Source organism: Pan troglodytes, chromosome X (assembly GCF_028858775.2).
Source record: "Pan troglodytes isolate AG18354 chromosome X, NHGRI_mPanTro3-v2.0_pri, whole genome shotgun sequence".
NCBI lineage: Eukaryota > Metazoa > Chordata > Mammalia > Primates > Hominidae > Pan > Pan troglodytes.
In genome coordinates this window covers 55326509-55339834 of record NC_072421.2, presented here as the reverse complement: position 1 = coordinate 55339834, position 13326 = coordinate 55326509, and the positions used below count along the sequence as shown (strand labels likewise).

General features: G+C 37.4%; 1 pseudogene; it reads right to left on the bottom strand.

Annotated features, from left to right (window-relative positions):
- Positions 1-8210: 8210 nt before the first annotated feature.
- Positions 8211-13112, bottom strand: LOC107966550 (putative G antigen family E member 3; annotated as a pseudogene).
- Between the last annotated feature and the right edge of the window lie 214 nt (positions 13113-13326).

Here is a 13326-nt window from a genome sequence, read left to right as displayed (position 1 = left end):
GATCAAAAAAAGACAAAGGAGGGCATTAGATAATGGTAAAGGGATCAATGCAACAAGAGCTAACTATCCTAAATATATATGCACCGAATACAGGAGCACCCAGATTCATAAAACAAGTTCTTATAGACCTACGAGGAGACTTAGACTCCAAAACAATAATAGTTGGAGACTTTAACACCCCAATGTCAATATTAGACAGATCAATGAGAAAGAAAATTAACAACAATGTTCAGGACTTGAACTCAGCTCTGGATCAAGCTGACCTAATAGACATCTACTGAAATGTCCACCCAAATCAACAGAATATACATTCTTCTCAGCACCACATAGCACTTATTCTAAAATCGACCATATAACTGGAAGTAAAACATGCCTCAGCAAATGCAAAAGAACGGAAATCGTAACAAACAGTTTGTCAGACCACAGCGCAATCAAATTACAACTCAGGATTAAGAAACTCCCTCAAAACTGCACAACGACATGGAAAGTGAACAACCTGCTCCTGAATTACTACTGTGTAAATAATGAAATCAAAGCGGAAATAACGAAGTTCTTTCAAACCAATGAGAACAAAGGGAAAACATATCAGAATCCCTGGGACACAGCTAAAGCAGTGTTAAGAGAGAAATTTATAGCACTAAATGCCCACAAGGGACAGCAGGAAAGATCTAAAATTGACACCCTAACATTGTAATTAAAAGAACTCGGGAAGCAAGAGCAGACAAATTCAAAAGCTAGCAGAAGACAAGAAATAACTAAGATCAGAGCAGAACTGAAGGAGACAGAGACACGAAAAACCCTTCAAAAAGTCAGTGAATCCAGGAGCTGGTTTTTTTGAAATGATTAACAAAATAGATAGACCTCTAGCAAGACTAATAAAGAAGAAAAGAGAGAATAATCAAATAGACACAATAAAAAATGATAAAAGATATCACCACCGATCCCACAAAAATACAAACTACCATCAGAGAATATTATAAACACCTCTATGAAAATAAACTACAAAATCTAGAAGAAATGGATAAATTCTTGGACACATACACCCTCCCAAGACTAAACCAGGAAGAAGTTGAATCCCTGAATAGACCAATAACAAGTTCTGAAATTGAGGCAGTAATTAATAGCCTACCAACCAAAAAAGCCCAGGACCAGACGGATTCACCGCCGAATTCTACAAAGAGGAGCTGGTACCATTCCGAAACTATTACAAACAATAGAAAAAGAGGGACTACTCCCTAACTCATTTTATGAGGCCAACATTATCCTGATACCAAAACCTAGCAGAGACATAGCAAAAAAAGAAAATTTCAGGCCAATATCCCTGATGAACATCAATGCAAAAATCCTCAATAAAATACTGGCAAACCAAATCCACCAGCACATCAAGAAGCTTATCCAACAGGATCAAGTCCCCTTCATCCCTGGGATGCAAGGCTGGTTCAACATACACAAATCAATAAACATAATCCATCACATAAATAGAACCAATGACAACAACCACATGATTATCTCAATAGATGCATAAAAGGCCTACAATAAAATTCAACATCCCTTCATGCTAAAAACTCAATAAACTAGGTATTGATGGAACATATCTCAAAATAATAAGAGCTATTTATTTCAAACCCATAGCCAATATCATAGTGAATGGGCAAAAGCTGGAACCATTCCCTTTGAAAACCAGCCTAAGGATGCCCTCTCTCACCACTCCTATTCAACTTAGTATTGGGAGTTCTGGCTAGGGCAATCAGGCAAGAAAATGGGTATTCAAATAGGAAGGGAGGAAATCAAATTGTCTTTTGCTGCAGATGACATGACTGTATATTTAGAAAACCCCATCATCTCAGCCCCAAAACTCCTTAAGCTGATAAGCAACTTCAGCAAAGTCTCAGGATACAACATCCATGTGTATAAATCACAAGCATTGCTATCCACCAATAAAAGACAAGCAGAGAGCCAAATCATGAGTGAACTCCCATTCACAATTGCTACAAAGAGAATAAAATACCTAGGAATACAACTTACAAGGGCATGAAGGACCTCTTAAAGGAGAACTACAAACCACTGCTCAAGGAAATAAGAGAGGACACAACCAAATGGAAAAACACTCAATGCTAATGGATAGAAAGAATTAATATGAAAATGGCCATACTGCCCAACGTAATTTATAGATTCAGTGCTGTTCCCATCAAGCTACCATTGGCTTTCCTCACAGAACCAGAATAAAAAACTATTTTAAATTTCATATAGAACCAAAAAAGAGCTCGTAGAGCCAAGACAATCCAAGGCAAAAAGAACAAAGCTGGAGGCATCACACTACCTGACTTGAAACTATACTACAAAGCTGCAGAAACCAAAACAGCATGGCACTGGCACCAAAACAGATATATAGACCAATGGAACAGAACAGAGGCCTCAGAAATAACACCACACATCTACAATCATCTGATCTTTGAAAAACCTGACAAAAACAAGCAATGAGGAAAGGATTCCCTATTTAATAAACGGTGTTGAGAAAACTGTCTAGCCATATGCAGAAAACAAACTGGACCCCTCCCTTACACCTTATTCAAAAATTAACTCAAGATGGATTAAAGACTTAGACGTAAAACCAAAAACCATAAAAACCCTAGAAGAAAACCTAAGCAATACCATTCAGGACATAGGCATGGGAAAAGACTTCATGACTAAAATAACAAAAGCAATGGCAACAAAAGCCAAAATTGACAAATGGGATCTAACTAAAGAGCTTCTGCACAGCAAAAGAAACTATCATCAGAGTGAACACACAAATTACAGAATGGGAGAAAATTTTTGCAATGTATCCATCTAACAAAGGTCTAATATTCAGAATCTAAAACGAACATAAACAAATTTACAAGAAAAAACAAACAACCCCAGCAAAAAGTGGGTGAAGGATATGAACACACACTTCTCAAAAGAAGACATTTATGTGGCCGACAAACATATGAAAAAAAGCTCATCATCACTGGTCATTAGAGAAATGTAAATCAAAACCACAATGAGATACCATTTCTTGCCAGTTAAAATAGCAATCATTAAAAAGTCAGGAAACAACAAATGCGGGAGAGGATGTGGAGAAATAGGAACACTTTTACACTGTTGGTGGGAGTGTAAATTAGTTCAACCATTGTGGAAGACAGTGTGGCGATTCCTCAAGGAAGTAGAACCAGAAATACCATTTGATCCAGCAATCCCATTACTGGGTATATACCTAAAGGTGTATAAATCATCTACTACAAAGACACATGCACACATATGTTTAATGCAGCACTATTTACAATAACAAAGAGTTGGAACCAACCCAAATGCCCATCAATGATAGACTGGATAAAGAAAATGTGGCACATATGCACCATGGAATACTATGCAGCCATAAAAAAAGAATGAGTTCATGTCCTTTGCAGGAACATGGATGAAGCTGGAAACCATCATTCTCAGCAAACTAACACAGGAACAGAAAAACAAACACCACATGTTCTCTCTCATAAGTGGGAGCTGAACAAGGAGAAAACATGGAGACAGGGAGGGGAACATCATACACCCATGCCTGTCAGGAGGTGGGGGGCAAGGGGAGGGAGAGCATTAGGACAAATACCTAATGCATGTGGGGCTTAAAACCTAGATGACAGGTTGATACGTGCAGCAAATCACCATGGCACACGTATTCTTATATAACAAACCTGCACGTTCTGCACATTTATCCCAGAACTTAAAGAAAAATTTAAAAAAAGAAAAAAAATCTAAAAAAAATCATATGGAATCAAAAAAGAGCCTGAATAGCCAAGGCAATCCTAAGCAAAATGAACGAAGCCAGAGGCATCATATTACCTCATCTTAAATTACACTATGAGGCTACAATAAGCAAAACCGCGTGCTACTGATGCCAAAACAGACACATAGACCAATGAAATAGAATACACAGTCCAGAAATAATGCTGCACACTTCACACCTATTATCATCTGATCTTCAACAAAGTTGACAAAAACAAGCAATGTAGAAAGGACTCCCTATTCAACAAATGGTGCTGGGATAACTGGCTAGCTATATGCAAAAGATTGAAACTGGACCACTTCTTATACAAAAATTAATTAAAGATGGATTAAGAACTTAAACGTAAAACCCAAAACTATAAAAATCCTGGAAGACGACCTAGGCAATATCATTCTGGACATAGGAAAGGACAAAGATTTCATACCGAAGATGCCAAAATCAATTGCAATAAAAGCAAAAATTGACAAATGGGATCTAAGAAAACTAAAGAGCTTCTGCACAGCAAAGAAACCATCCAGAGAGTGAACACAACACACAGAATGGAAGAAAATTATGGCAAACTGTGCATCTGTTTAAAGTCTAGTATCCAGCCTCTATAAGGAACTTAAACAAATTTACAAATAAACAAACAAACAAACAAAAATGACAGGCCAGGCTCAGTGGTTCACGCCTGTAATCCCAGCACTTTGGAAGGCCAAGGCAGGCAGATTACTTGAGGCCAGGAGTTCGAGACCAGCCTGGCCAACGTGGCAGAACCCCATCTCTACCAAAAATACAAAAATCAGATGGGCGTGGTGGTGCACACCTGTAATCCCAGCTACTAGGGGAGGGCTGAGGCAGTAGGATCGCTTGAACATGGAAGGCAGAGGTTGCAGTGAGTGGAGATCGCACCACTGCACTCCAACCTGGGCAAGAGTCTGAGATTCTGTCTCAAAAAACAAACAAAACAAAAAAAAAAAAACAATACCTTTAAAAACTGGGCCAAGGATATGAACAGACACTTTCAAAAGAAGACATGCATGCAGCCAACAAGCATATGAAATAAAACTCAACATCGCTGATCATTAGAGAAATGCAATTCAAACCACAATGAGATATCATCTCACACGAGTCAGAAAGGCTATCATTAAAAAATAAAAAAAAATAATAACAGATGCTGGTGATGTTATGGAGAAAAAGAAACACTTACTCACTGTTGGTGGAAGTGGAAATTAGTTCAACCATGGTGGGAAACAGTGTGGTGATTCCCCAAAGACCTAAAAACAGAACTACCATTCCATCCAGCAATCCCATTACTGGGTATATAGCCAAATGAATATAAATTGTTCTATCATAAAGACACATGCACACATGTGTTCACTGCAGCACTATTAACAATACCAAAAACATGGAATCAACCTAAAAGCTTATCAATGGTAGACTGGATAAAAAGAAATGTAGCACACATATACCATTGAACAGTATGCAGCCATAAAAATGAATGACATTATATCCATTGATGGAACATGGATGGAGCTAGAGGTCATTATACTTAGCAAAGTAATGCAGGAACAGAAGACTAAATATTGCATGTTCTCACTTATAAGTGGGAGCTAAAAATGAGAAAAAACGGACACATAGAGGAGAACAACAGGCACTGGAGCCTACCAAAGAGTGGAGGATGGGAGGAGGGAGAGGATCAGGAAAAATAGCTCATGAGTACGAGGCTTAATACCTAGGTGACAAAATAATCTGTACAACAAACACCCATGACACAAGTTCACCTGTATAACAAACCTGCACCACATGTATGCCTGAACTTAATATAAAAGATAAAAAAGAATAAAGAAAAAAATAGATTTCAAAACGAAAACATTGAAAGGAGGCAAAAAGGTCACTATATATAATAATAAAGGGGTCAACTCATCAAAAGCATGTAACGATTTTAAATATATATGCACCCAACACTGGAGCACCCAGTTATATACAACAAATACTATTAGAGCTAAAGAGAGAGATAGGCTGCAATACAATAATAGATAGAGACTTCAGCACCCCACATTCAGCACTGGACAGATCTTCCGGACAGAAACTCAACAACGACAACAAAAAACCAGACTTAATCTGCACTATAGACCACATGGATCTAATAGATATTTACAGAACATTTCATCCAACAGCTACAGAATACACATTCTTTCCCTCAGCACATGGATCATTCTCAGGGATAGACCATATGTTAGGTCACAATACATTAAAAAAATTGAAATAATATCAAGCTTCTTGTCAGACCACAATGGAATAAACCTAGAAATGAATAACAAGAGGAATTTTGGAAACTATACAAATACATGAAAACTCAACAATCCACTCCTGAATGATTAATGGGTCAATGAAGAAGCTAAGAAGGAAATTTAAAAATTTCTTGAAACAAATGATAATGGAAACACAACATACCAAAACCTATGGGATATACAGCAAAAGCAGTACTCAGAAAGAGGTTTATAGCTATAAGTGCTCACATCAAAAAAGGTAAAAACTTCAAATAATCTAATTATGCATCTTAAAGAGCTGCAAAGAAAGAGAAAAACCAAACCAAAAATTAGAAGAAAAGAATAAAGATCAGAGCAGAAATAAAAGAAACTGAAATTAAAAAAACTAGAAAAGAGCAATAAAACAAAAGTTGTTTTTTAATAAGTCAACCAAAATTGACAAACCATTAGCCAGACTAAGAAAAAAAGAGAAAATCCAACTAAATCAAATCAGAAATAAAAAAAACTATTTGGGAGGCTGAGGCAGGCGGATCATTTGAGGCCAGGAGCTCAAGACCAGCCTGGCCAACATGGCAAAACCCCATCTCTACCAAAAATACAAAAATTAGCCAGGCGTGGTGGCAGGTGCCTGTAAGCCCAGCTACTAGGGTGGCTGAGGCAAGAAAATTGCTTGATCCCAGGAAATGGAAGTTCTAGTGAGCTAAGACTGCACCACTGCACTCCAGCCTGGCTGACAGAGCACGATTCTGCCAAAAAAAAAAAAAAGAAAGAAAGAAAAGAAATGAAAAAGGAGACACTACAACTGAGGCTGCAGAAAGTCAAAGGATCATTACTGGCTCCTATGAGCAAATATATGCCTATAAATTGGAAAATCTAGACCAAATGGACCAATTCTTAGATACCTACAACCTCTCAAGATTGAACCAAGAAGAAAACCATAACCTGAACAGACCAATAACAAGTAACAAGATCAAAGCCATAATAAAAGTCTTCTAGTAAAGAAAAGCCTGGGACTTTTCTTCACTGCTGAGTTCACTGGCTTCACTGCTGAATTCTACCCAACATTAAAAGAAAAACCAATACCAATCCTACTCGAACTATTTTGAAAAATAGAGGAGGATGGAATATTTTCAAACTAATTCTATGAGGCCAGTATTGCCCTCATACCAAAACCAGACAAAGACACATCAAAAAAAGAAAACTACAGGGCAAAACCGCTGATGAATATTGATGCAGAAATCCTCAACAAAATACCAGCAAATCAAATTCAACAATATATTAGAAAGAATATTCATCATGACCAAGTGAGATTTATCCCTGGGATACAAGGATGGGTCAACATACGCAAATTAATTTATGTGATAAATCATATCAACGGAATGAAGGATAAAAAACATATAATCATTTCAATTGATGCTAAAAAAGCATTTAATAAAACTCAACATTGTCATCATGATACAAACCCTCAAAACACTGGGAATAGAAATAACATACTTAACTGTAATCAAAGCCATATACAACACATCCACAGCTAGCATTGAAATGGCCTTGTGGTCTGGGGTAACTCCAAGAGTTCTTGGTCTCACAGCCAAGGAAATCAACGACGCAGACACACCAAGAATGAGGTTTAGAGCAGAAATTTAATAGGAGAAAGAAAGAAAACAACTCTCTGCTACAGAGAGGGGTCCCAAAAAAAGGGTTGCCATCCTGCAGTGAAATGCAGGGGTTTTTATAGATGAGCTAGTGGGGAGGCAGTATCTGATCTACATAGGGTACAAACAACCAGATATGACCAGGTGTACCATCTGCATAGGGCATGAATCTCTGGCAGCCCCTACCCTAAACTTTTATTACACAGGCAGGTCCTCAGCCTGAGCTACTCCATGTTGCTCATTTCTTTCTTACTGTGCATGTGCTAAAAAAAGGGAGATGCAACCCCCATGGTGGACATACCTGGCCCCATGTGGCCTTTTCTATCTGTGCAGCTGCTGGCATCCCCCTATGAAAGCTTCCAGCTTCCTATCTATCTATGATAGAAAATCAATGTATCAACATTTTATCTTTATATACCATCTCAAACACAGGATTTAAACTTTCATAAAAGATACAGTTCTCGGGAGTATTAAAAATTCAGAAATAAATTTAACAAAAATATGAAAGAATTATTTGCAGAAAACTGTAAAACTTTATTAAGAGAATGTTAGCAGTCAAATTTCCAGCATAAGAACAACATTCTTGGTTTCAGTCTTCATTTGTCTTGGTTTAAACCTATGGTTGCCCATTACCTATAATATAAATATAAAATTAGAACATGTTACTCAGCAGATTTTTATTTAGATGACACTAGAGGTATACAAATAACCGTAAAATCAGAACCCTAAGGGTGACCCTTTAGCTTACATCCAGTTAGCCTCTGAATAAACTCTGAAGGTAGTTAACAACATTTTTAACTCATACCACATTTTCTAGCACAAAAAGGGAACAAAAAGACTGTTCAAGTTCAGAATGAATTAAACCAAGTGAATCTATTTTATATGTATAAGAGGAAAGCAGGCCAGGCTCGGCGGCTCACGCCTGTAATCCCAGCACTCTGGGAGGCCGAGGCAGGCGGATCACAAGGTCAGGAGATCGAGACCATCCTGGCTAACACGGTGAAACCCCGTCTCTACTAAAAATATAAAAAATTATCTGGGCGTGGTGGCAGGCACCTGTAGTCCCAACTACTAGGGAGGCTGAAGCAGGAGAATGGTGTGAACCCAGGAGGCGGAGGGTGCAATGAGCCAAGATCATGCCACTGCACTCCAGCCTAGGCGACAGAGCGAGACTCCGTCTCAAAAAAAAAAAAAAAGAGGAAACCAAAAAAAAAATGCATATACTTTCAGTAAAAATTCAACCAAACGAAAACACAGAGACTGGCACATTGGATAAAAAGTCAAGACCCATCGGTGTGATAGATACAGAAGACTCATCTCACATACAAAGGACATAGAGGCTCAAAATAAAGGAATGGAGGAATATTGAGCAAGCAAATGGAAAGAAAAAAAAAGCAGGGGTTGCAATCCTCATCTTTGATAAAACGGGCTTTAAACCAACAAAATACAAAATTAGCTTGGTATGGTGGTGCATGCCTGTAATCCCAGCTACTAGGGTGGCTGGGATTCTACCCAACATTTAAAGAAGGATTAATACCAGTCCTACTCAAACTATTTTGAAAAATAGAGGAGGAAGGAATACTTCCAAACTCATTCTATGAGGCCAGTATTATCCTGATACCAAAACCAGACAAAGACACATCAAAAAAAGAAAACTACAGGGCAAAACCGCTGATGAATATTGATGCAGAAATTCTCAACAGAATACTAGCAAATCAAATTCAACAATACATTAGAAAGAACCATCATCATGACCAAGTGAGATTTATCCCTGGGATGGAACGATGGTTCAACATATGCAAATTAATTTATGTGATAAATCATATGAATGGAATGAAGGATATAATCCATATAATCATTTCAATTGATGCTGAAAAGCATTTAATAAAACTCAATATGTCATCATGACACAAACCCTCAAACACCGGGGAAAGAAGGAACATACTCCAATGTAATAAAAGCCATATACCACAGACCCACAGCTACTATTGAAGTGGCCTCATTGTCTGGGGTAAATAGTTCTTGGTCTCACAGCCAAGGAAATCAAGGACATGGGCACACCAAGAGTGAGGTTTACAGCAGAAAGTTGGTAGGAGAAACAAAGAGAACAGCTTTCGGCTACAGAGAGGGGTCCCAGAAGAAATGGTTGCCATCCTGCAGTGAAATGCAGGGGTTTTTATAGATGAACTAGTGGGGAGGCAGTATCTGATCACCTACATAGGGTACAAACAACCGGTTAGGACCAGGTGTACCATCTACATAGGGCGTGAATCTCTGGCAGCCCCCACCCTAATCTTTTATTATGCAGGCGGGTTCTCAGCCTGAGCTACTCCATGTTGCTCATTTCATTCTTACTGTGCATTTGCTAAAAACGAGGAGGTGGAAAGCCCATGGTGGACATGCCTGGCCCCAGGTGGCCTTTTCCATCTGTGCAGCTGTTGGCATCCCCCTATGAAAGCTTCCAGCTTCCTATCTATGATAGAAAATCAATGTACCAACATTTCATCTCTATGTACCATCTCAAACACAGGATTTAAACTTTCAAAAAAGATACAATTCTCAAGAGTATTAAAGATCCAGAGATAAATTTAACAAAAATGTGCAAGGATTCTTTGCAGAAAACTGTAAAACTTTGTTAGGAGAATGTTATCAGTCAAATTTCCAGATTAAGAATAAGATTCTTGGTTTCAGTCCTCATTTGTCTTGGTTTAAACCTACGGTTTCACATCACCTATAAAATAAATATATAATTAGGGCCCGTTACTCAGCAGATTTTTATTCATGTGACACTAGAGGTATACAACTACCGTGTTGATGAACTAATATCAGAACCCTGAGGGTGACCCTTTAGTTTACGTCCAGTTAGCCTCTGAATAAACTCTGAAGGTAGACTTCCAGGCATATTAACAATATTTTTAATTCATGCCACTTTTTCCAGTAGGATAAGGAAACAAAGAGACTGTTCAAGTTCAGAATGAATTAAATCAAGTGAATCTATTTTGTATGTATAAGTGGAAAGCAAAAAAAAATGCATATACTTTCAATGAAAATTCAAAGAAACAAAATCCTAAGGGAAAAGATATTTTAAAGTATCATTTAAATATTTTGATATGAAATAACACTCTGAATATAGAATATGCTTAGAACAGCCTTAGTGAAGGAAATAGAAAAGTCAGTATTACATTTGTTTTGTGTCTCTTGTGAAAAAGTGTAAAAACGTTACTTTGGACTAGTTTAGCCATTATGTAGTTGCTTTAAGTAGGGCGAACATTTGCACTATTTTCACGGGTACTCCTGTCTCTTTACATGCCTAAAAGCAGTTCAGTTTGTACAGTAAACTGAATACCCACGCTAGCTTTAAGCCATTACCATCACAGTTAACATTGCAATATAAACTGATGCTTATTATCAACATGTTATGTATTTGTTAAAAACAGGCCTCTATAAAACTATCTGAAAGTTATTGGCTGTTGGTTAAATGACTTACTTTCAAAAGTCAGAACATGTTTTCGTATCTTTCTTTTAAAAATCACACATAAAATAATATATATTTATGATGTATAACATGATGCTTTAAAATATATATACACATTGTGAAATGGCTACATCAACCTAATTAACATATGCATTACTTCACATAGCTGTGAAGACACTCAAAATCTACTCCCTTATCATGTTTCATATCTTTCATATCATAATCCAATTAGCTTTGACCCAATTTTTCTCCATCTCTAGAAGTCCTGGCCTCAAGTGATCCTTCTGCCTCGGCCTCCCAAAGTGCTGGAATTAACAGCATGAGCCACCACACCTGGCCCTCTGTCTCTGATAGTGTGTAAGGCAGCCATTTGGGGTCTGAACTACATTCAAAGAATCTTTATAGATGTGAAGTATGATATTGAAGTAGCAGTAATTTTACCTCTGTGTCACATAAAATATAATATTGTGAAAATAGAAACCCTATAGTTTGCATCTTATTGAGTAACATACCTGCTTCCAGCACTTTAGTGGGATCGAAAGTGGGCAGAGTCCCCTCCCTGACATCAGGACCATCTCCAGGTGCATCCTCTATCTTAAGCAGAGCCAGTTCCTGTTGAAAAGCTTCCACATCAGGTCCTTAAAAGATAAAAAGGTCATCAATTTACAAATTAAAAACTGAACTACAAACGAGGAAATGATAATATTTATTCCCTCATCATTATGAAATAAAAACCTGTAGGCTAATTATTTCAGGAGTCTCTTGCCAGGAAAACAGGAAAGCAGAGATGTTCAAACATTGCCCTTTCCTTTCCCAAGGCTGGCCCTAGACAACTTACTTGTTCCTTTTGTACTCATTTGTTCTTATTCTTATCACATTAAATCAGTGATTTGTTTGAGTCAGTCTGACTAGACTATGAGCTTTAGGCAAAAATTTGGCACTGACATCTCCAGCACTTAGTATATTACACAGCATGAGGAAGCATTAATAAATGTGTGTTAAAAAGTTTCTTAAAAAATACATGAGATGTCCGCAGATGGCAGACTCGGAAGCTGCAAGCTGCCATTCTTCCACAGAAACATAAAACAAAACAAAACAAAACAAAACAAAACAAAAACAGAAAATGACTGAACAAACCATACAGGAACTCTGGAAAACACTCAAAGGTTTACGGCAACCATGCAAATACCCAATCAATAAAAAGCCTCTGTCAAAACGGCAGGAAAGTTTTGTGGCTTTTTATGTGTCCTTGTCCCACCTCTCTGCACAGCAGCAGTAAGAAATGTTTAAGATTCCTTCCTAATGTTTTCTGTCCTCCTGTTACTGGTATGTCATAAAATATAATGCATAAATATACCTCCACCACCCATAAGCATTATTCTCCACTCTTCCTTCACCTTGAAGGGCAGGTGCCGCTTCATTTTCGATCTCCCCAGTAGGTGCAATACCCTGATTTTCAGTTGGTGGCTCCTCTTCTTGATGTTTTTCCTCAGTGGGCTGCTGGACCTAAGGGTGTTAAGTGTGTGTGCGAATAAAAAGTCAATAATATAAATACACAAATGCATATGTGCATCGAATCATAAATCTAAAGACATTTTTCCAACAGATATATATATATATATATATATATATATATATATATATACAGAGAGAGAGAGAGAGAGAGAGAAATATCCATATCCATACAGGGTAACACCAGAATATAATATTCCTGAACCAAAGTTTCCTTCATGAGATGCCATCATCATTTTTTAACAGCATGGAACACCTGTATCAGTGCATGTACACTAGCCCAAAAATATTTTTTAAAATAAATTGTGTTAATAGAAAACATCAAATGTTAAAGGACTCACAATCACAGATACAACTGGCTGGGAAGACTCTTAGTCATTTCCTCTTTCTGAGGATTGGGATCTTGTTCTTACATGCTCACTCATATTTCCCACTGAAAACAGAATATTGTTATTTGGAAAAAGTGTGTAAGAACTTAGCTATATATATGAACATTCCATGGCAAAATGGTGATTTGTACTTTTTTAATTTTGAAAATATTTTCAAAATAATTCACAGAGCAATGATAAGTACGCATGCTTTCCAATCAAACTAAGGACAGATTTGTTTGTATTACAGTCGAAGAGGCATAGAAATCAC